Source organism: Podarcis raffonei, chromosome 5 (assembly GCF_027172205.1).
Source record: "Podarcis raffonei isolate rPodRaf1 chromosome 5, rPodRaf1.pri, whole genome shotgun sequence".
Taxonomy (NCBI): domain Eukaryota; kingdom Metazoa; phylum Chordata; class Lepidosauria; order Squamata; family Lacertidae; genus Podarcis; species Podarcis raffonei.
Window position 1 is genome coordinate 23,749,388 of NC_070606.1, and position 23,842 is coordinate 23,773,229.

Genomic DNA, 23,842 nt, shown 5'->3' on the forward strand with positions numbered 1-23,842 from the left:
CTTCTACAAAGGAGACCTGGGTTCAAAATACAACCAGTTTATAGATTCCCTGGGTAGTCTTGGGCAGATGATTCAGAATGGGAGCAATTATCTTTTGTTTGTAAGGACAAACCCTGTAAAATGTTCAGTTAAATCAGGGACATGAAATTGGTGGTCCTATCTGTTGGTTGCGTTGTATAGCCTTTAGGCTTGAGCACATGCAATTCATGGCAACTCATTTGGCATTGTGACATAGACCATAAGGAACTCGGTTCATGTCTCAGAGTTCTAACACCTGGGAAGCAACATGGAATGTTCCGTTGTTATCATGGAACTAGATGATAATAGAGAATAGAGAGCTTGGCTGTCCTCCCCCCCCCCAACTTTCCCCTGCATTTTACCAACTTGTACACTGAATCCTACAACTTGCCATTCTGGGCCTGATCCTAGCAGCCTGCCTAGTTATCCCGATGAGGACTCAGGTTGAGTCACAGTTTATACTCTGGTGGGCCTCAGCACTCCTCCTACATCATCCAAGCCAGAAAAACATGGTTCTTCCTCATACTCTGGGGGTGACTCCCCTGTAGCATCTCCTGATCCACAGCCATGCTGGAGTCAGCTGCAGGCCCTTTAGGGATTGCATACAGCTCAACTACTGGAAGAGGGGTCCTGCTAGCCGCCGTAATTCTTCAGATGACTCTGGTCCTTTGCTGAGACAACATCTCCTGCAGCTCAGCCAGTAAAGCTCACTCAGAGCTGTCCAGGTCCTGATGTGCTTTGCTTTGTTGGATCTGATTTGATTCTGAGCCAACTTGATGGACCTGCCTTAAAGAGGCTCTCCTTCAAGCTCCAGCTGAACAAAATAGCACATGCTGTTTTGTGAATATAGTGAGGTTGTGAGGAGTCATGCCCCAGAAAATTACTAGTTTGGCCAACATATGAACCACCCCAGTTAAACAGTGTGATGAACTTCTAACCGTTTCTGCTATAAAGAACTATTATATGAGTGGCTCTGAACAAATAAGGACAATGGGAAAAGCACATTCTCTATTTCACTGCTTTCAGACCATTTCCCCTCACAACAGTGAAGTAAGTTAGGGTGACGCAGAGTCACTTGAGCATTGAAGGTATGAAAATATGACCCACTATTCAGTCTAGTTTAACTTAAAGTGAAAGAGGTGGATTTGCAGGCTCCTGCATAGTCAAGGAATCTGAAGAATTTTGAAGGAAGCACAAAAATGCCCCATTCCTTAACTGGGACCCTCAAATTAATAATAATAAATTGAAAATGGCAGGGTTTTAGTCAAATTGTGTGTGCCCTTGGTGTCTTCTCTTCCCCTGCCTCCCCCATACATTTTTTATTTTGAAATATAATTCAAAATATAAGCAAGGAAAACACATATATATCACACACCAGTACGAAAAGCTCACCTAAGGAATAAAGAAAGCCGCCTACTGCAGTCTTTAATATAGTATGCTTCTGGGACAACTAGCTCCCCAACTATAGTATATATAAGTTATATATCATATATACATCCTAGTCAGAAAAAAATACAGGCATCTGTAACTGGAATTTGATCAGCATCTTAAAGGCAGGAAAACAAACAGAGAATCTTGGTGCCATATTTATTTTGTAAAACAATTTGATTTCATTGTTTGCTTAAGTTTGCACATAAAGCAGAGTGTCCCAAACTTTATTAACCCCTGCTATCTGTATGGTTGCTTTGGAGACTTCCAATTACATGCTGTATGCATCACCACCACTTTATACCATTTCTTACAAGTGCCTTTTTGCAGGAATCCAAGGTCATTAGGCTCAAAGTATAACTTTGGGAGTTATCTGTGTCTAGCATACAGAATATCCTGGTGGTGATTGGCAATGATGTTTCACCACCACCCACATTGTTACACATTCCTATGAAATAGGAAAGTTCAACCCAAACCTTCCAGCGATATTGACGGTAGTTTGGACATAGTGGATGAAACTTTGATCAGCAGTGGATGTTCTGTTGTGACTCGGGGACTGCTGGTGGGGGGGGGACTTTTTACGTAGAAAGCAAGTTCAATGTAAATTTGGCTTTCCTCTTTGGAAGGAAGCATCCGGATTATTCTGAGAAAAGCAAAAAAGAGATAATAACAATGAGATTTCACAAAGGCATTCTGGATATATCTCGCACCAAGCTAGCAAAGAGAAAGTTCAAGACTGGTCCTTGGAAGCATTGATCCAGCCACCATTAATGTGCGATCTGAAGCAATCACCACTACTAAATCACTGTGTGATTAGACTTTACAAATGAGTACCATCCAACTTTTATTTTTATTTTTTTGCTTGTATAGTCAGGGCCGACTTGGAGTGCACATGCTTTGGGTCACATTAAAAGTTTATCACATGGTAGCAGGAGACACAGAAACCTGCACCTCACCACTTGAGATGGGGAAGAAATTAGATATTGTTCACATTTAAAGGTGAATCTAATTAACTTGCACTTTTTGAAACACAGCCATCCTTCAGATTTGCTCTTCTTTGAATTTTGCAGTGCAGTTCTCCAGTCAAATAATGTGTGTCTGTTTCCAAGCACCACAATTGTCTAACGGGATTCCCAAATGGCAGGTTAATGCTGCCAGCCTTCATGTCATGTTTGCAGGCACATTTGTAATGCAGATTTAGTCTGCCAATAGGCTTAGTGCCTGAAACCAGCTCCCCATAAAGCAGGCATAGGCAAACTCGGCCCTCCAGATGTTTTTGGACTACAACTCCCATCATCCCTAGCTAATAGGACCAGTGGTCAGGGATGATGGGCGCTGTAGTCCCAAAACATCTGGAGGGCCGAGTTTGCCTATGCCTGCCATAGAACATGTCCTTGGGGACCCTTCCACCTTCCATTCCGTGTATATGACCAAGCCAGTGTAGATGTCCCTGAGACAGAAGTGAAAGCATGCTGGGAATGTGACCTTGGGAGAGCACATCTTTGTTTGAGACTCTGTCCTGCCATGTGATGCCCCAAATCTTCCACACACAGCAAATATGTAAGGCATTGAGATGTCACTCCTGGAGGGTGTAAGTTGGCCATGACTCACTTCCACAAAGCAGCGTGCTCAACACACAAGCCTGGTAGACCTTCATCTTGGTATTGAACATTAAGGTAAAGGGGCCCCTGACCATTAGGTCCAGTCGTGGTCAACTCTGGGGTCGCGGCGCTCATCTCGCCAAGGGAGCCGGCGTACAGCTTCCGGGTCATGTGGCCAGCATAATTAAGCCGCTTCTGGCAAACCAGAGCAGCGCACGGAAACACCGTTTACCTTCCCACCAGAGCGGTACCTATTTATCTACTTGCACTTTGACGTGCTTTTGAACTGCTAGGTTGGCAGGAGCAGGGACCGAGCAACAGGAGCTCACCCCATCATGGGGATTTGAACCGCTGACCTTCTGATTGGCAAGTCCTAGGCTCTGTGATTTAACCCACAGCGCCACCCACATCCCATATTGAACATTAGCATCACATTATTCCATACCGTTCATTATTCCATACCGTTTTGGAGAGGCAAGCCATTGCTGTAGTTGCCTTGCGAAGAAGCTAGTCCAGCTCAGCATTGATGGAGAGGAAGACAAAATTGTCTATTACTTCAAACATGTGGTAACCAGTGCTGACGCATGGAGTGCTGATGACGTCTAGACCCAGGATGCTGGTCTTTGTGAGACTGGTGGTAAGGCCAAACTCCAATCAAGCTTGGGCAAAGATTGATGTGTCTCCGTAGAGATTCCTCGGAGTATGCTATTGGCAATGCTTCATCTGCAAACAGCATCTCTTGGATAAGAATCCCACACACTTCTGACTTGGTGTAGAAACATGTCCCAACAGACCCCATCACTCCTTAAATTGAAGTACATACCAAAATAAATTAATCCCCCAAACCAAACTCTACATTCAAAATACTCAAATATAAAAACAGCAATAAACTAACACCTAAAGTGCTCATTCAAGTATATACATATGTAAAAGGCACAAGTCCTACCCACTTGACTTAAAAGTATGATCCGCTGAATTTCCTCTTTTCTTTAAAACTTAAAGTTGATTGTAATAGTCACCCATCTTTTTTGTTGGCTACTGAAACACCAAAAATATTGAACAAAACAGTTACTGGATTGAAGTGTCTAGAGTTAAGGCTATCATATTAAAATAATTTCTGACTACTTCTGAACTGCTGCATAAATATATGCAGTGTTCTGTTTTGCAAAAATGTATGACCTGGTTTGCACATTCTATATTTAAAGCTGACATAGGATTCCATGAAGCCAACACAATGTGTGTTTCTTTATGTAAAATGGCTTCGTTTCTCAGCAGCTGTTATTGTGGATTGCCCTTCAAATAAGTTCATTATTGTAATGGTCTTACTCACGTTGAGGATGCTGCACTTGAATTTTCTTTGATATCTTCAAAAACACTTTGCAGATTTCAATAACACTTGAATCCCTCCAGGTTCTGTGAGGATTAATTGGCTAATCACCAATTTAAAGCTGTAATTGAATGAAACAGTGAGCACTTACAGTCAACTCTCAGCAAAGTGGCCACAGAAACAGGAGTCAAGGTCAATGAAAAAAATCATTGATATGTTGAGCAGAATACCAGCTACTAGGGGGTACTAGTTGTATTCTGTACTAGATATTCAGCGTAGCCATTTGAAAGGTTGTAAGGAATTGCTTTGTCCCATAATTCTTTCCCGAAATACCTGTAAAGATTTTTTATAGTTATAATAATAATAATAATAATAATAATAATAATAATAATAACAACAACAACAACAACAACAACAATAATAATAATATTAAAAATTCAGACTTCTTTTCCATTGATTGATTTATTGTGCCATCATTCAGCATTAAGAACAGAATTTTTCCCTTGTCTCCAGCCTCAAAATCTGGCAGAGGGGTGGATCCATGAAACTCCACACATTCAGCATTGGATAAAATATTTTACTTTTCCATGCTTTTTAACAAAAGGTCCAAAAGTGGCTTCCAGTCATAATCAAACAATACATACATTAAAACCCCCAATGCTATTAAGATTATTGGGGTAATATAATATACTCTAATGAATGCAATAATATAGGCAATCTAAAGGCCACAGTAGACTAATCAGTTCACCCAAAAAAAAAAAAAAAAATTGGGGGAAGCCTTCACTATGTGACAGAAAGTCAACATCTTTGTGGCTGGACATGCCTAGTCTAGGAGGAGATCCAGAGTATCCAAACCATGGTTTTCACCAGCAGGCCTGCAAATGAAGCCCCCTCAGTTGAGCTCAGGGTTGAACTTTACCACAAAATACCCAAATCCTAAGATTTTTAGGGCTTTACACACTAACAGTAGCACCTTAAATTGGGCCCAATGCAACCAACGTAGACAGAAATAGAGCAATATGGAAAACGTCTGCATTCAAATCAATAGAACAATCACTTTGGGTAAGTTCATGCTTCATATTTCATTTAGAATGCCCATACTTTCTCAGCTAACTGCACTTCTACTTAGATCAGTGGTTCTCAACCTGTGGGTCCCCAGATGTTGTTGGACTACAACTCCCATCATCCCTGAGCTCTGCCTTGCTAGCTAGGGCTGATGGGAGTTGTAGTTCAACAACATCTGGGGATCCACAGGTTGAGATAGGCTGACTTCAGGTGTCTCATATAAATGGCAACATGGGCCATACAACAGAGAATAGTGTCTCCCCAAATGACTAATATTCCATTATCAAAACTTGCATTCAGCTGCATGAAAGGAACTCTGAGGCTCACTGACTCAGAGCCCAGCTCTTATTTAAATCTGAGTGAGCATCTCTTATCTTCATCCTTCACATTGAGCCTTTTTGCTGCTTTGACAATGCTTATTAAGGCAATTTGTATGGTTATGCCACTTCATTCACATGGAGACTCTGGTCAGGCATAGATTCAAGTTCACTGAAATAAACTTGGGGTTCATTAGAGAAATTGTGGACTCGGTACATCATGGGATTCTGGTATGTATTTTTCTTTGAATTTACACGATCTTTCTATATTTGCACTGCCTTGGCTTTTGAGAATTATCTGAATCTTGCAGAAAACAGCATTATAATGAAATGTGATTCTTTATTGAAATAATTAGCTGTTATCCTGCAGGGATTGGGGAATACCCTTAAAGTTCCATGATAAAAATGAAGGGAGGATATAGAAACTCTGCTAAATGGAAAGTCAGCCAAACCTACAATATTTCACAATTCGAGGTCCTGCCTTGGTCTTTGACACTAGGGCTAAGCTGAAATTTTGAGCAGTAAAATGTTGAGCCTAAATGAGGTTAACTGGACAGCTGTTCTAACCTGACTGATGGGCTTAGTTGGTACTGAGAGAGCACTTGTCTGACACTGTCCCTCCAATGTAACACCATTGCAAGGTGTTCTTATAAAATCACCAAAATCAAGAGCAGGAAGCCAAGGCTTCATGCTGCCTTTCCTCCATTGTCTGTTGTGTACATTAGCAGCTGCCATTGTTCCTGGTGCCTGAAATACAGAAGTGCACTTAAAGCAAAGCACCATTTACTGCTTGTGCAGTAAATCCCAACTAAGAGGAAGGCACGCTTGGCAAATCCACACCGTGATCAACTCTTGCCCGGAAATCAATGTCCCCACTGTGGAAGGACATGTGCCTCCGGAATTGGCCTCCACAGTCACTTAGAGACACATTGTTAAAACTGTGTATATGGAAGACAATCTTACTCGGCTATGAGTGATCGCCAAAGAAGAAGAAGAAGAAATCCCAACCAGTAGGACAATGGTTCTCAAAGGATGTGGTGTGCCTCACTGGTGTGGCAGGAGAGGATAGCAAGAGAGGCAGGAAGATTTGAGGACAATCAAAGAAACATTTAAACATTTCCATATCTATCTATCTATCTATCTATCTATCTATCTATCTATCTATCTTATCTCTATCTCTGTCTTTAAAGAATATGAATAGATTTATTTTCAAAATGAGAGCAAGAACATCAAATGATACTAACAACAATCCTAGCTGAGATATTTTTGTTTTCCAATGTATTTCTAATTAATAAAAATTCAGTGCTCCGCAAGCAAATTTTTATTCTGAAAGTGTGGCCCAGAATAAAAGTTTGAAAACCACTGCGGGAGAAGATAGTGTCACCAGACCATGAGCTGTCATGGCACAAACCGCCATAATAATAAGGATTGGATGTGGGGGCAGTGATTTACCAAGGACATATATCAGAAAATGGTACTGTTGCACGGATGATTATTCCATTTCGCTATTGCCCCCCCCAAGAGTAAAGCCAGGTGGTGATTGCTAGCCAGACCCTCCCTTAGAGTGATGCATTCTGGGTGATGTGGTTGTGGAGAGTCCCTCCACTACTGCCGTTGCGCTGAGGCAAGAACAGCAGTAGCACCATCACTCTCCTGGGCCAACTCACCCAGAATTCCCTGTTCTAAGATGGGGACTCCTCCATTCCTCAGACTGCAGGGGAGAGTGCCCATGCTAATGTCATATCAACAGCTACAGCAGCAACAAAATTTCAAATTTAGCAAGGGAATGAGGAAGGAGGAGTGTGGGGGGGGTGACAGTGAAGCCGCCCTTGACCACCTCATATTTAAAGCACCTGCCCCGTGGCCTCAAATCTGGCAGTGATTCCAGCTCAATTAAACACAAACACTGGTGTTAGGAGATGGGATCCACTGCAACGTTTTGTTGCAGGCCTCATGTGTCATGGCTAATGGTTTATTAATAGACCTATGTTCTCCAGAGATTTGATTAATCCTTTTTTAAAATGCAGGCTTAACTAGTGACCACCACTATCATGTAGAAATTAATTCAATAAGACAGTGATGCTTTGTTTGAACAACTTTTGGTCCAGCTTGAATCTACTGCTATTCAGTGACTCAGTTTCTAGTGCCTTTTGATAACAAGCCTTTGATTATGTAGCCTTGAAACCTTGATTACTCTTAAGCTTTAAATCAGCCAGGAGGTAATCAAACTGTGTTTTCTGAAGGCAATAGGTCAATTAAGAAAAAAACACTTTATTAACTAAATAGCTACTCAACCAAATCTAAGAGTTTACAGGGTCGGGCTTATTCTCAGCTGGGTCTGATGCTAGCCTACTTTCTCTTTTACTGCTATTGCAATGGATTATGTTATTCTTATTTTGAGTGATATCACAATTTCCATTGTACCGCTGTAGGACTGAGGATGGTCTTTTGCTAAGCAATAAAACAATTTGGATTTGGCCCTTTCACTGTGTCTGTCCAGAACAGGCTCCAATCAGGAAATAAGTCACTATGGAACTCTATGGTACAAAATTCACTGTAAATCAGGATAATTTTCAACAGCCGAATCAAATAGCATAGAGAGGAGAGCTCACATATAAAAAGATGAATATCTTTAAAGATGGAAGGGAGTAAATAAACTATGCTTGCTGCTAAAATGCTGTATCTTGCATTTGCGGAACAGATGGATATTTCAAATAGGAAAATATGGATCCTTTCACTAAAATAGCTATTTCTCCTCTCAAAGATACCAATCTTAATGCTGGTGGTTCAATGTACACTTCAAAAAAGCACCCCACCTTCTTGAAGAGATCTTTTGGCTATTGAGATTGACATTTCTATTAAGGAAACAATCTGAATTTATTTTACAGACATATTAAAAATTAAGGATCTCCTCCCCATTGCTCAGGGTAATAGAAATTCCCACTTGAGTAAGCAACATGGTAGGAAGCAATTTTTCTCTGAATGAGTATACCCCATTCTTTCTCCACACAGAATCAAAAGTGTCATGGTAATTGGGGGAAATGAAATCACCTTGAGCAAAACATTCTTTGAGTATGCTCTCAATGATGGAGCTGTAAGTTGTTTTAAGGCGAGAATATATTCCAACAGGTTTTGAAATCTTGTTTGTAGGAATTAACTCTAAATAAGGTGCACCAAGTCAGGAGAAGGAAGAACACCCCTCCCCAAAATAACTGAAGGTTGTATTGAGACATAAATCATTGCCTCTTGTACACAACTTTATCCCACTATCACCAGTGGTAACAAAGGTTTGCCAGTTTCAAAATTTATTTGATGAGAGACAAGAATGAGCTAAGAAAAAACCTGTATGTCCTAAGGGTAACAGAGCATCTGTCATATTGCCTTCAACTCTCTCAAAATCTTTTGTCTGTTTCCAGCCATCTTTCCCATTCTTTAAAGTCTGATTCACATGACAGTTTTCTCTTCATGAAATGACAGCCGACAGTCACCTCTTATTAAATAAAGATCTTTCTGGGCTCATGAACAAGGGTTCACTGCAGGTCTGTCTGCTGAGCCATCGTGTACTCTACTTGGTATGATAGCTGATTCTCTTCCTCCTCACCCATAACTATAACTTGGGATCGCTCAGTAGAGCTAAGCAGCGGGCAATAGGTTCAGGACTGATAAAAGAAAATCCTGCTTTCTATTTTCTTACTTATTTAACATTATTTATATTTTATCCTGAAGCTTTATGGAAGAGCAGTATGTAAAAATTTCAATAATAAATGAGTCTGAGAGACTAAATACCCCTTTGCCTGATGCCAAAAAACACACAATAATGTTGGCACCAGGAGAGAAATCCACAGGCAAGGTAACACCACTGAGATGGCTCTCTCTGGTCACCAACTCCAAATATGACTTCAGTAAGTGGAAGTGAGAATGTGTAACTTCATTTTCCTGGGCGCTAAGCCATATTGAGCTTTAAATGTGAGCATAAGCACCTTGAATTGTTCTCAAAAACATACCAGAAGCAATTGGAGGTTCCCCCCCTTGCCTCAATACTTCTTCTTTTCATCATTGGGCATTCTGAGCTTGTGAGTTTCATCTTCGCTCCCTTTTCCTACTGTCTCACTGTATTTGCCCTTGGGAGTCACAAGCCCGCGACCCCTATGCAAAGATAAGGCAGAGCTACAGAGGTAGACAATGCTTTATCTTCAGCATGGCTGTGACTTCACTCACACATGACTTCACAATGGACTTGTGATGGAAGAGCTGGCATAGCTCTTGTTCTCACTGGGACTGCTGACAGTGTCCAGGAGGATCACCTCTGCTGTGGGTAGAGGTTTCATTTGTTTAACTGGTATAAAAGTCTAGGAATTAGATAGATTAATGATGGGTTGCTGTGGCAAGTAGCTGTCCAGTGTTGGTGTTCAAACATTGGAGTGGTTTTTGAAAACGCTGATATCTAGGCCTTTAAAAACCAGTGACATTGATCTGTTCCACAACTTGCATAATATTTAATTTCAGATAATAGGCTGCAATCTGGATCTTTGTATGTGGATAGCATGCAAAGGCTCCTGATCATTCTGTCCTATAGAGGGATATGGTCTAACTTAGATCCTGAGCTACATTGAGCTACTCAGGTTGAAAACTGCTGGCTGGAGATCCTGAAGGCCTCATTCCACAACACATCCAACAGGTCAGGTAGGCACACGCAGCTTGTGGAACAGTCTCAGCCCTTCATGTTCCCTGCCTTCCCAGGATGGAGAAAGCTCCCCCCACCTCCGCCACTGCCCTGGAGGCTCTCTCTCTTCCTGGTTTTTCAGATTTAAATTTTACAGTCCTATATCCAACATACAACATAGAAATGAGATGCCAGAGAATATCCTGGACTTCCCTCCTCCCCTTTGTAGGTTCTATTGTTAATCCTCTCCTCCTGCATCTTTTATAATAATCCATATCTTTTACCTCTCCATTGTGTCCAAAATTCACCATTAAACTACAAGTGTTATTTCAATCCTACTAACGATTTTAACTGTTTACAATGGTTTTTAAGATCAATTATAAATTCCCCCCATTTCTTATTAAAATTTTGGTCTTCCTAATTTCTGATTCTTCCAGTCATTTTAGCCGTTTCGGCATAATCCATCAACTTGATCTGCCATTCTTCTCTGGTAGGGACTTTATCTTCTTTCCATCTCTGGGACAGTGACATCCGTGCAGCCGTGGTTGCATACATAAACAGTCTTTTCTGCTCCCTTGGGATTTCAGCACCTAGAATTCCTAAAAGGAAGGCTTCTGGGTTTTTTTGCTTTTTTAAAGAAAAGGTTATTTTAAACATTCCCCCCCCCAACTCTTTTTTTTATAGTCATCTTGTTCCTGACTATGGGTTTGGGTCTACTTGTTGTTAAGTCTTCTGGTGTTTATCAGTAGCAACAAAAACACATTACATTTTTGTTGTTGTTGTTCCTCACCAATAAGTAATATTAGCAACATTTCTCAAAGGGGAGGGTGGCTTACATCTATCTAGCTGTATGGCAATGGGCAATTTTGTTGACTGTGGTCTTAAGTAGTCTGGTCCCTTGCTCATTCATAGAACAGTTAACCATCCCCATACAAACCCCCACCCCACCCCCAAATAAAATGCCCGTGAAACCAATTTTTTTAAAAAGGGGGGAAAGATGAGCCTTTTTAGAATTTGGATGGCAGTGTGAGGCTTAACGTCTTCTCATTCATTTCTGGCACACAGTCTCCTGTTCTTTCCATGTTTCACTGCACAACCTTGTCAGACATTCTGAATGAATGAGACTTCAAAGGTGGGTAAAGTGCGGGGAGCTACCAGTGAGTGACATTTAGAATGTTTAATTGAAATGATGTATCACCAAGCCGTCTTTACTGCAAGAATAAGACACTCAAAGAAGAGGGACAGGAATTCCTACCTTGCCGGCCATGCATTTCAGGTGTGTCTCTGTGGATCTGGATGTATGAAGCTTAAAGTTATTTCATGGCCTACAATCTCAGACTTTTTGCTTTGTTTTCATCACACACTTTCAACCAAAAAATGCAAAACTTACCGAGATTGAAAGAATCTTATAAAATTGATTGAATACTAATTCACATAGAACAAACTAAAGTTGTAATGATAAATTCTAATACTGTATACATATATCAATCCACACTGGGAAGTCTTTATAGCATATATAATCACTGTCGGATGACGGTGGGGGTGGGGGCGGCAGGCCGCCCTGGGTGCCATGGGGGAGTGCCACCACACCCGCCCCGGGACACTTGGCGCTCGCTGTGCACCCCTGGGATGTGCGCCACGTGCTGCACACACCCAGGGACATGTACCACTTGCTGCACAGCCCTGAGATGCGCCCCCACGAGCGGTGCATCATACCCCCTGGGATGCGTGCCAGCCACTCCCCCGGATGTATGCCATTTCCGGTGCCGGAGCAGGTAACTTCACCACTGTATAGAATGGGGGAAGTCAGCAATATCAAAGCAACACGATGGCCAGAAACAATTACAATGTGAAAAACTTTCTGGACTAATTCAGAACATCAAAACTAACAAACTGAAGTCTCTGAAAGTCTCTGAAAGTCCTTAAATGAATCACGGTGCCAGACTTTACCCAGCAGAGAGCAAACTGTGAAGCTTTGTATAATCATCAAATGTCCGATTCTGATGTCCAACTCTGAACCCTGCTGAACAGTGTTTCCGGATAACAACTACTGTTTGTTGAATTCTTCATCAGTCAATTAGTTCAGCACTCGTGAGTAGAAAGATATATAATTTCTTCATTAACCAAACTTTTTTTGAATAGATATAATATACATGAGAATGAAAAATACTCTGGAACAGTGCTCATGCTTCACCACTGTATATAATGGGGGGAGGGCAGAGAGGTGACCCAATCCAGTTATGTAGCCCAGGATCATAATCACTTTATACAGGCCATAAAGGCTCCAGTTCTCCAACATATCAGTCCTTGGAGACACTCAGCTAAAACTGCTTTGCACAGTGAGCCTAGAAGAAAATAATTTAGCTGCTCCTTCAGTTGTCACTTTCAACACCTAATTTCTCAAGCCTCAAATTCTTTCCTCAGAATTCCTTTGATATCTTCATCACCACTTCCTCCTAATAATTGTAAGCTCAGATGGCTGACTGCTGGCAGATTTGAAATCAAAATAGTGAGCTATGGAGCTTGTTTGGAGGTTCTAGCAGGGGGGCGCAGCTATCGTATAACCTTGACCGAAGAACGGTACACTCCTTCTATCTGGGATGTCGTCCTCTTCCACCGAGCACACAGCTTCGGGAGGGATGCACATGGAGCGGTGAGGGAGGAAGGGGACACCCGCCTAGCCAGCCAGATCAGCCGAATCAACCACGGCGATCAATGGGGTGACAGATGTCGCAGCCAGATTGCCCTCACATCCAGTGAGCTATGGAGAAGTTCAGATCAGTAAACTGACAAACACAAAACAAAGAGCCCCAAAGTAGACAGACCCAGCCCCTCAAAAGAGCCCAATGAAGGCTGACGAAAATGGAGATGTGAAGCATTCTTTATTAAGAATATCACACCAGTGAAAAGCCTATAGAATAATGGCGAAGCATGCAGCATGATAGTCAACTAAGCTGTATTCTGCTTAAACCCATTGAAATGGACAATTGTGGCTAAGCTAGACCCATTAACTTCAATGGGTCTTCTCTGAATAAAGCTTAGTTAAATAAAACCCACAATGTTGTATTTGCATTGCATGTTTAATTTAGCTTCATATGGCATAATGCCTCATTTTCCTGTAGTGATAACAAGGCATTTAGTTCACAAAATGGCCATATGTTCTGCTAAGAAAATGAACTGATGACTCTTATTATCTTAAGTAGAGAAACAATTATTGAAATGTTTTCTTTTGCTTAAAATTATTATCGGAGTAAGATTACCGTGATTAATAAAGCAACTGGGCTCTGAATAATATTGGATTGATTTCCTATGGATTACTGTGCTGTACCAAAGCTGAAATATTTTGAGCTGATGTTCTTAGAGCAGTGGGAATCAACAGTGCTGCAAATTTTGGGGGGGAACCTTATTTTCCGTCCCATCACCTTCATTATGGTAACCCCATAATCTTCAGTTGTAATTCCCCAGGTCCAAGGGGAGGATCTGCTCCCAAAACGGACAAGGATTTTTTTGTTTATTTCATTTTTTTAAAGACAGAATAAAATCTCATTATTGCATCCTGATCAATGTATCACTTCAAGGATATTAAGCATTACTCATAGCTCCAAGAGACGTTCTGCCTGCTTTTGTAAACATTACAAAGATGTCTAAATCTGTGCTATTAATACAAATTAAATACCCTGCTCCTGCTTTTCCATCTGCTAAGATTTTCTGTATGCCTGTGAAATGTTCCCCATGTTGCTGTGAAAAAGGACCGAGCATAATCCCTCTTCCTTACTTTCCCTTCACTTCCTTATATGAAGCTGCTTTTCCAGTGACTCAGACCATTGGTCCATCTGCCTCAGAACCACCTACTTTGACTGTTAGCAGATTTTTCAATGATCAGTCATGTGGTGGTCTTTATCAGCCATGCTATCTTTAACTGGAGTTATCAGGGACTGGAACCTGGCACAAAACAACAAAATGTCAAGTTGGAAAGAAGCACAAAATTGAGCAGTTCGCATTACCCTCAGCGATGGATCTTGATATCCTTATTTCTGCATTGTCACAATATATAGTAAGGGGAGCAAAGTCTTTTCTATAAGGCATTTGTTAATCAGAGTCTATATTAAGATTCACAACTTATTGGAAGATTATTAAAATATGGAATGTAATATTAAATTGCTACCCCCCCAATAGTAATAGCATGCAATGTACTTCTGATCTGACTGTGTAGGATAACGGCTGACCTTGATATATATCCATGATTCTATTTGGCGATAATGGTGAAAACCCTAAATAGTTTGGAGGAAGCTTGTCTAAAGGACCATCTTCACCCATATTTATTTGTCCTATTTGATTATTAAAATATTTATAGGCTGCTCCCTTATATAAAATATCTAGGCAATGTATGCGTACAATGAAACATAAAGTATCACAAAAAACCCAATATGAAGCAATTATCTTTCCATTTTATTAAGATAAACTAGAGAAGCTGGCAGGCACTTTTTCCTTTTCTATTTTTTTACATAGGTTCAGCTGTTTCTCAAGGTATAATCACAAAACTTGGTACAAGGGTGCCCAAGGTGGGAGCAGGAGACTTTGTCACTGAATACTGGGGGCCATTTTAAATCAAGATGGTGGACTTAAATATGACTTTGATGTGACTTATTTGGAATAGATTTGGACACCTCTTGAGATATCGCCACCAAACTCAACATGAGGGTTGCTAAAGTGCAGGCGGCAGTCTTCATTGATGTTTGGGTGCCGGGCACCATTTTGATTCAAGATAGTGGGCTGAAATTTGACTGTGGTGTGACCGCCCATTTTTTGGGTGTGATGAGTCCAAACTTACAGATTGCATTGTGTGTTTAAATATCACGGTACTGTGGGTTTTTACAAATCCCCGATCTGGGCACTGCCCACTAATTTTAAAGAAATAAATAGTATTAATGCTGAGGTAAATAGTGGTTGTTTTTGGTGATTGATCCTTGGGTGACCACCTGTCATACATATGCATATTTCTGTGCACAATGATGCAAATATTCTTTGACTGAGGTTGGCATCAAAGAATAACCTTTTTTCATTATGCACTGGCATTGTGGTAGTCTTTGGCTGCTGAAATGAATAGTCTCGATGTAAATACAGGGGTTTTCTTTTAAAAAATGTACAGAGTCATTCTGTGAACCAGCTGTCTGCCTGGAGGCTGCTTTTTATTTCTCATTTTTTTTACATTTATTAGTAAATTTGGATCAGCTGTCCACAGTCGGATTGAAGGATGCAGATTGCATTTGAAAAGCAGTCAAAATCATTTGTTTGTATCGTAATTTCCCTCACTTCCCATTAATTTCCCATGCTGTAGGCACTGGCAGTTGCAGTACAGTCTGGCTATGTATAGTAGATATAATACTATAATGCCAAAAGGATTTCCTGTACAAAAATAAAAGCGCAAGGGTTCCTCCCCCCTTTTCTAGTTTATGAATGATTTTCGTGTGTGGATATGCAGTGTTCAAAACTGGTGCCTTAAAATGCATTCATACATCTGAAACTCCTAAAAGGGCAATAAAGGTCAAAAGCAGTTGAAGAAGGGAGTTAAATTTCATATATTCATTTGTATGAATCATCAAGTTTGGGGGTGGCAGCCTTCTGTTTTAAGTATAAGGTGTGAACTTTTCTTATACCATCTGCAATTAGTAGCTAATTGTTTTTTTAAAAAACCTTGGAAGCTGATAAGGGGTTTATTAAGATGTCAGAGGACAGGGGTTGGGGTATTTTTTTCAGTGAGGGAGGTGGTTTTGTGCAAGCACACACACACACAAGAACACATCTACTGGAAGAAAGAAAACTTCCTTTGTTGTTTGTACATTCTTTTCAGAAGTTAGTGAAAGTTACTTATCTCCATAGTGCCACGGTATGTTTTATTCACACTAAAATGTTTATTTTTTCATGAAGCAGAGCAGAAAAATATTCCTCAACACATGAGCAAAGAGACTGCAAAACAATACTGTGTTCTTGGAAATGCAGCTTAGAATAGCCTGTTGTTAACCCTCCTTTCCCCTCTCCTTGACTGTTACCTTCATCCTGAGAGTGGCTGGGGAAGCCCAGCCAGATGGGCGGGGTATAAATAATAAATTCTTCTTCTTCTTCTTCTTCTTCTTCTTCTTCTTCTTCTTCTTCTTCTTCTTCTTCTTCTTCTTCTTCTTCTTCTAATTGTAGGACTTCTTTCTCTCTGCCATCCTCCTCCCAAAATACTCGTGTCAGAATTGACCAACTGTAGAGACTAGTTTTTATTCAAGGAGATTTTTATTAATGTGTTTTTGAATGTGTGTCAATTTTGTATCAACATTGCACAGGAGATGTGGAAATAAAAGCATGTGAATTTGACCCTCATCTGACTATTCTCCAGGGGCATTCTGGATTTATATACATATTCACACTTGAAACAGCCCTTATAGCACCAGTGAGTAAGCATGGTCAAATTCTGGACAACCTGCAATATTCTCTTGGGTTGTTCTTTTTAAAAAAGAAAGGGGGGGGGGAAGCAGGCATATCTCAACTTGAACCGTGCTTGTCTCATTGAAGGATATATTTAGCAAAAGTGTCAACATCTCGAAGAAAGCTGTGTGCTAAACATGGCAAAATAAAAACAGAAGGAAATACAAGACAGTGGTTAGCAGACAATCCCAACGTGCTTGGAGCTATATTGAGTGGGGATTTTGGAGGAGACTGTTATGTCAGAATCATTTTAAGATATAACCTCCTCAAAGGACACCAGACTCTGAAAAAAGGAGGAAATATCCATAATTCTGATGGTGTCTTTCAGAAAAAAGGGAAAAAACCTCAGCATTAATACTTTCAAGGACAAGAACTTCCTGAAAAATAGCATCACATACATTGGCTAGGTGTCAATGAGACTCTCTGTTTTGCACACAATGGGGTGCAGAGCATACGTCAGCTCTCTGAGGTGGGGAAAAGGAGTATCACCAATATATGTGCTTTGCTCCTTCTGAAAAATGAAAGCTGCATGCTTATTGTTACCAGCATGTTTCAGAATATAATCACTAAATAGAGAACTGGATACAGAAGCCGATGCTTAATTGAGCCGATGGCAAATAATAATTCACATGTGATTCTCAAGAATGATTCAGCTCTGCATGGGAAAAAAAAATCAAATCCATTTTTGTGGATAAACAGCCTGAACACTAAATGCTAACACTGTACAGATTTTGCTCAAACGCAGTGGGGAATCACAAGAAAAATACTATGGAAACAGACAATCCCTTGCTGTGCGTTGGCATTTAAAAAACTTCCTGTGTGGCAGTGGCTCTAACAGCTTGAAGACCCAATCATGAACACACTCCACCCATGTTGCCATGGTCTTGCAATTTTAGAAATTCAGAGGAGAATTCGTGAGCAGGTAACATTCGTCGTAATACTTGACTCACTGGGCAGCTGAGACTTACAGAATGCTGGCCATCACAGAATTGTTTATTTATTGCTTATATGCCACCTTTTAATTCAAGATTTTCAGTGGTGGAAGACTCTCAAAGGAGTATCTTTGATTGCTGCCACAGGAACATGATGCCTGTGGCCAGTGCAGGGAGGAGTGAGAAAATGAGCACAGAAGATTAGTATTGGGTTGAATTAGGCAACAACTTTATTGATTACAGGTAAGATGTAGCTTTCGCTAAGGCACTGGGCATCTATTCAGCATCAGGCAGCCCACATACTGGTGATAGGAACCCAGCGGGACTGACCCTGTGCTGGGGAGTCACCCTCAACACAGATCAGGTGCCACGACTCCAGGGCAAAACTGGGGTGCAAAAGAGACCAAACAAGGGATACGGCTTGGGGAGAGTTCCATAAGCCAGATTTTCTTGAGGTGCAGGTCAATTTGTGTCCAGGACAGCTGTCTACCAGCTCCATCAGGCTGATAGCATCCATGCAATGCCACATTGAGGCAGTAATTTATGCAAAAGGGGCCCAAATCAAGTACTGAGTACATATGCATGCTGCTACTTCTCAGAGGTCCAATATTGCTCTATTTGCAGTCCTTGTTTTGCTGATTTCATTTAATATTCTAATTTTCTGCTGTATGCCATGATCATCACAATTATAACAAATAAAGCCTTGACATATCTCACTTTGCATGTCATGAGTCTATCTCATATATTAGTTTCACCTTTTAAGTTGAATTACTGAAATAAATGAACTTTTCCATGATATTCTAATTTTCCGAGTTTCACCTGTACATCTGAGACCACTGAGCTGAGCCTACACATTTTGATTTTAAAGATGAAGACACTGATTCTCCCATATTATTTGCTCCCTGTGTCTGGTCATCGGCAGTATGTTGCCTCCAAACACAAAGTTGCCATTTAGTTATCATGGCTGGATTCCACAAACTTGTCTCTTGTGGCCAGAGAATTCCAATTATGTGCAGCTTGAAAAAGAATGTTCCCTCTCTATCTCATTCCCTTCCTTGCGGGGCAGGCAGAGGGCTGAATTATGGCTCCTGCCTTCTTTCCAAAGCATTTTTATGCACTTGATGTAAATTTTACCTGTTTTGCATGGAATCCGAGCCGCGTAAAATGACTAGCTCGACATTATTTGTTTCTTAGGGACTCTGAGCTGCACATGGATAATCATAATAATACCCAAGCTCCCTGCCGTTTGCCACTGTGGCAGCTCATCTTCTTTGCAGTCATAAAAGGCAATAAGTAGGTTTTAACTTTAATGACAACATAAGTCAGATCACTTGGTGATGCAGCCTTCCCTATGGCTATGGATGCCTTCTGCTGATTTTGTCGGGTGCTTCTGTTGGCTAAAGTGGAATCAAAGTTTCTCTAGGGACAAAATCCTGAGAAATTTTCTGAGATTTGTCTTTTGTTCACCCCTCCCCTTCAGAAGCTGTGCTGTTCCCACTACTTTTTTTTTAATAATGATTTTATTGATTTTAACATATAAATTATAAAATGTACCACGAAACTTATCACTTATACAATCCTTTTAGACTTCCATCAGCACCTCTGATAATCCACCGTTTTATCCACTTCTTATACATTTCTTAACTTTATATTGCCTTTAAGTCTCTTAACAAATTATCCTTCCCCTTATCTATTTTTGCAATACTTCCAATAATACTCCTCACAGAACTTCTTGCAAACCTACAAACGTCATCTGATCTTCACAAACACTTTTCAAAGAGTCTGTAAATTTACTCCAGTCTTCCGTGAATTTTTGGTCCCGCCGGTTTCGAATTCTTCCTGTTAGTTTATCTAGTTCTGCATGGTCCATTAACTTCATCCTCCATTCTTCAATCATCGGTAATTTTTCTTGCTTCCATTTTTGGGCCAATAATATTCTTGCTGCTGTTATTGCATATAAAAAGAGCTTACATTCTTTTCTATTTATATCACTCCCAACAACACCCAGTAAAAATGCTTCTGGTTTCTTTATAAATGTATATTTCAACATTTTTTTCAACTCATTATATATCATCTCCCAGAAGCATTTCACCTTTTTGCATTCCCACCACATGTGGTAAAATGTTCCCTCTTTTTCTTTACATTTCCAACATTTATTACTTTGCTGTTCCAGTTGGAGAATTTCTTCTACCCCTGGAGAAACTCTGTGAAATGGTCATCCTGGCAGGGGGCTGCTTCTGCCCTCTTTTGTGTCAGGAGAAGGAGCTGCTCACTGAAGCTGAGCTGTGCTTGACTCTGTGCTTGAGCTTCTCCCACCCCCTGATTTTTTTGGACCCTGCGGAAGCCTGCCTCATCCCAAAAATATGGGGGGGGGGAGAAACTGGCATATTTTAATTTTATTTTTTTGTAAAATCTCCTGGAGCCTCATGTGGTTCAGTCCACATAGGATGCAGTTGGCGCTGTGGTCTAAACCACTGAGCCTCTTGGATGGTTCAAATCTCCATGACGAGGTGAGCTCCCGTTGCTCTGTCCTAGCTCCTGCCAGCCTAGCAGTTTGAAAGCACTCCAGTGCAAGTAGATTAATAGGTACTGCTGTGGTAAGCAGGTAAACAGCGTTTCCATGTGTTCTGGTTTCCATGACAGTGTTCCGTTGCTCCAGAAGCAGTTTAGTCATGCTGGTCATATGACCCGGAAAGCTGTCTGTAGGCAAAACACTGGCTCCCTCGGCCTGAAAGCGAGATGAGCGCCACAACCCCACAGTCGCCTTTAACTGGATTTAACCATCCAGGGGTCCTTTACCTTTTACAGTCCAGGAACAATTTCCCCATCTCATTTTTGGCTTGGGCCATTAATACATCCGCATGACAGTTTAAAAACAGGCAGGCAGTTCACAATAAATTACTGTAAGTGTACCACTTACCATTGTTATCTTACTTTTATGTCTTTTAAAGTGAAGTTTATACCAGAAAGTTTCTTAAGAAAATTGCCTTGGTGCAAGAGTTTATATTTATTTCTGAAGGAATGGATTTGGCTGAAAGGAATTATGCCGTTGGTTTGCAAAGTCATCAGATGGAAATGATATGGAGGCATGTGTGCATTTAAGAGTGCTTTACTTAAACAGTAAATTGGGACCTTGGGGAATCCCTGGAAGTGCTAATGTGCCATTAGAAAAATCTTAAAATAACTCAAGTTACTTTATCTGAAAGGGAATATGAACAAAGGAAGGATCGTATTTGGGTGCTACCACCAGGGAAATCACTCTTCTGTCATATACTCTGGAGCATATTTACTAGAGAAACTATTCAGCGACAAAAGGAATTTGGCATTTAATCAGAATATATACTCGGAAAGGTTTTATACATAGTAAAATAGTAATGTTGGTGCTCAGAAGTACTGATAAACATATGCAATATTGCTGTGAATGGGCTCCTGTAGCCTAGTTGGTTAACAGACTTTCCAGCTTGAAGGAATGCTTTGCCTGTTGATTTGTTTGCTGAGGGACCTCTATAGATATGCCAATGAATTGTCCACATGTTATATGACCTATAAAGCCTTCTATGGCTTAGGTCCAAGCTATCTGAAAGACTGTAGTACCTCATTGAACCTGCCTGGATTTTGAGATCTTCAGGACAGGCTCTTCTCTCAACCCTGCAACCCTCAAAGGCACACTTGGTAGGGATGAGGCAGAGGGCCTTCTCAGTGGCTGCCCCCAGACTTTGGAACATCCTCCCTAGAGAAGCTGGTTCCCTCCTTGTTGTCCTTTCACCAGTCTTGCTCCAACAGGCTTTTGGGAACTGACAGCTTTCAATGAAAAGGCTTGTGCCATAATGTTTTTTTGAAATTATTTGTATGGTTTAAAAAGATTTTTTTTAAAGTGTGTGTGTGTGTGTGTGTGTGTGTGTGTGTGTGTGGTTTTGCTTCTATCTATGTTTAATTCTTCTTTAATGGTTTTTTATGTTCTTATTTTTATCTGTGAGCCGCCTTGAATCCCAGGCAAAAGTAAAACTTCCAACTAACTCTACTAGATTTTTTAACACTGCTGCTCTTAAGAGGCAAAACTAGCAAAGAACAAGAAACAATGAAGAACAAAACTAGTTCCTTCCTTCAACATCCTTCCCTCAGAGCACCAGGATTGAAGAGCCCTGATAAAATCCATCTGATTACAGGCTAGTCCTATCAATCACAAAGGTGCAGAAATATCATTTAAAGCTCAGTTTCCCAGGAAGCTGTGCCCATTATCACAGTCAGTACTTATTTTGCTTTGATGGAGCTACATCCTTACAGACTAGAGATGCGCATTTAATTTTAGTTAATACAATGATGAAAATGGAATTAGTCAATTTGATTTTGGCTATTGCATTAACTAAAACTAAATAGAAAGCAAGCAAGATTTAATTTCCACTTAACTATTATGTCACAGCTGCCTGCCCTTGGAAGGTCTGGGATGTAAAGTCTGCAGCAATTTTAAGTCAGAGGGTAGGGGCAGGAGGGGGTAAAGCAGGAATTACAAGGATTAGCATCCCTGCTGGACAACTTGTATTGCAAGCACACAAAAGAAATCCTGCCACAGAGCCATAGCTGTCAACTTTTCCCCTTTCTTGCGAGGAATCCTATTCGGAATAAGGGAATTTCCCTTTTAAAAAAGGGAAAAGTTGACAGCTATGCACAGAGCTGGGGCCACAGTTTGGCAATACACAGGTAGAATCTTTACCATGAATGACTGTTGCTTTGAACTCCAGTGTGCTAATTTGGATACAAAATACTTTGCTGATTTCCCCCTCTGGGGTCTGCTTCCCGAATCATACTGCCATTGTAAGCACCCTCATTTTGCCTGCGTGTTTCATTCCTATCATTCTTTCCCAGTGATAGCATCTCTCTCTATTGTGTCAGCCTGCTTTCTGACCTAACAGTGATTTTCCTACTGCATCTCAAATTGAAATCAAGACTGAAACAACAGCAAGCTCATTCTCAGTGTGTGGATTCTTATGTTGCCAAAGGGCACCTTCCATACACAAGGAGGAGGTAACAGCAGGCAATCCTGACAGTCTTGAATTGAATTTCACATTCCACGTGGCTTCATCCTCCACTAAATGCTGTCCACTTGGCCTGCTTAGCTTGTATTTTATTTAAGCATTATTGCCGGACTGCAAATTATATACAAAATTGCTGCCAGCAATGTTAATTGGTTGGACACTGTGCTGGAAATTATGTATTCACGAGAACAATATGCTGGAATGATGGGGTGAAATACTGTCATGGCGTCCCACTATACTGTGAATCTATAGTACAGCCAATTTTTAATTAGTAAAATTAAAGACTGAGGAGTTGAAACCTACTGGAAAACACATAATCTGACCTCATCAGCAAGGAACAACTTTCATTGGTGGGTTTTTGTGTGCGTGAAGAAGGGCTGTTTTGAAAAGGTGTGAGGGATAAGTTGGGTTGAATTAGGGTTGCCATATATATTTAAAAAATAACCGACATTATATTTCTATTGACTTGCCTATGATCCAGGACAAAGCGGCATGGTTCGGAAATCCCCCCTCCCCCATGTTAATTCCACTTTTGAAATCCCAGTAATGTCTGGGAAATTCCATACGTATGGCAGCCCTACTTTGAATCACCATGGCCTAGCAATTGGGTTAAGGTGGTAGGATGGAGGCAGATTGATTTAGCCCAGGGGTCTCTGGTTGCAGGGTCTGGTTGTGGTAGGAGAAAGGGGGCAATGTGTTGTTAGACACCTGTCCTGCAAAGTGGTGGCTTATGTGGAATAGCTCTTGATACACCCACAGAACACTATGACACAACTAACTTAATCAATGGTGGGAGGGAATGCAAATACCTACACCCTTGTGCAAATTAATTGAAACAAAGCATGCTTTTTATCCTACTCATAATCCTGTACTCAAAACAAACACGAAAAGTCCATTGGTCATTATGGTGTTGGAAGCCTGCAGCCAATAGAAGTGATGATGCGCTCACCACAATATATTGAGGTTCTACGAAAGAGAGTTATTCCA

At 40.8% G+C, this 23,842-nt stretch overlaps 1 protein-coding gene and 1 long non-coding RNA gene across 5 annotated transcripts in view; one reads left to right on the plus strand and one right to left on the minus strand.

Annotated features, from left to right (window-relative positions):
• Nucleotides 1-23,842, plus strand: part of NRG3 (neuregulin 3) — a 593,829-nt gene that overhangs the window by 438,003 nt on the left and 131,984 nt on the right. The gene's annotated exons all lie outside the window — the stretch shown is intronic.
• LOC128413808 (uncharacterized) lies at nt 569-9,631 on the minus strand. Its single transcript, XR_008330470.1, has 5 exons — nt 9,543-9,631; nt 4,378-4,495; nt 3,998-4,085; nt 3,510-3,851; nt 569-2,089 (listed from the first exon to the last, which is right to left on the minus strand). It is a non-coding gene; the product is annotated as an uncharacterized LOC128413808 (long non-coding RNA).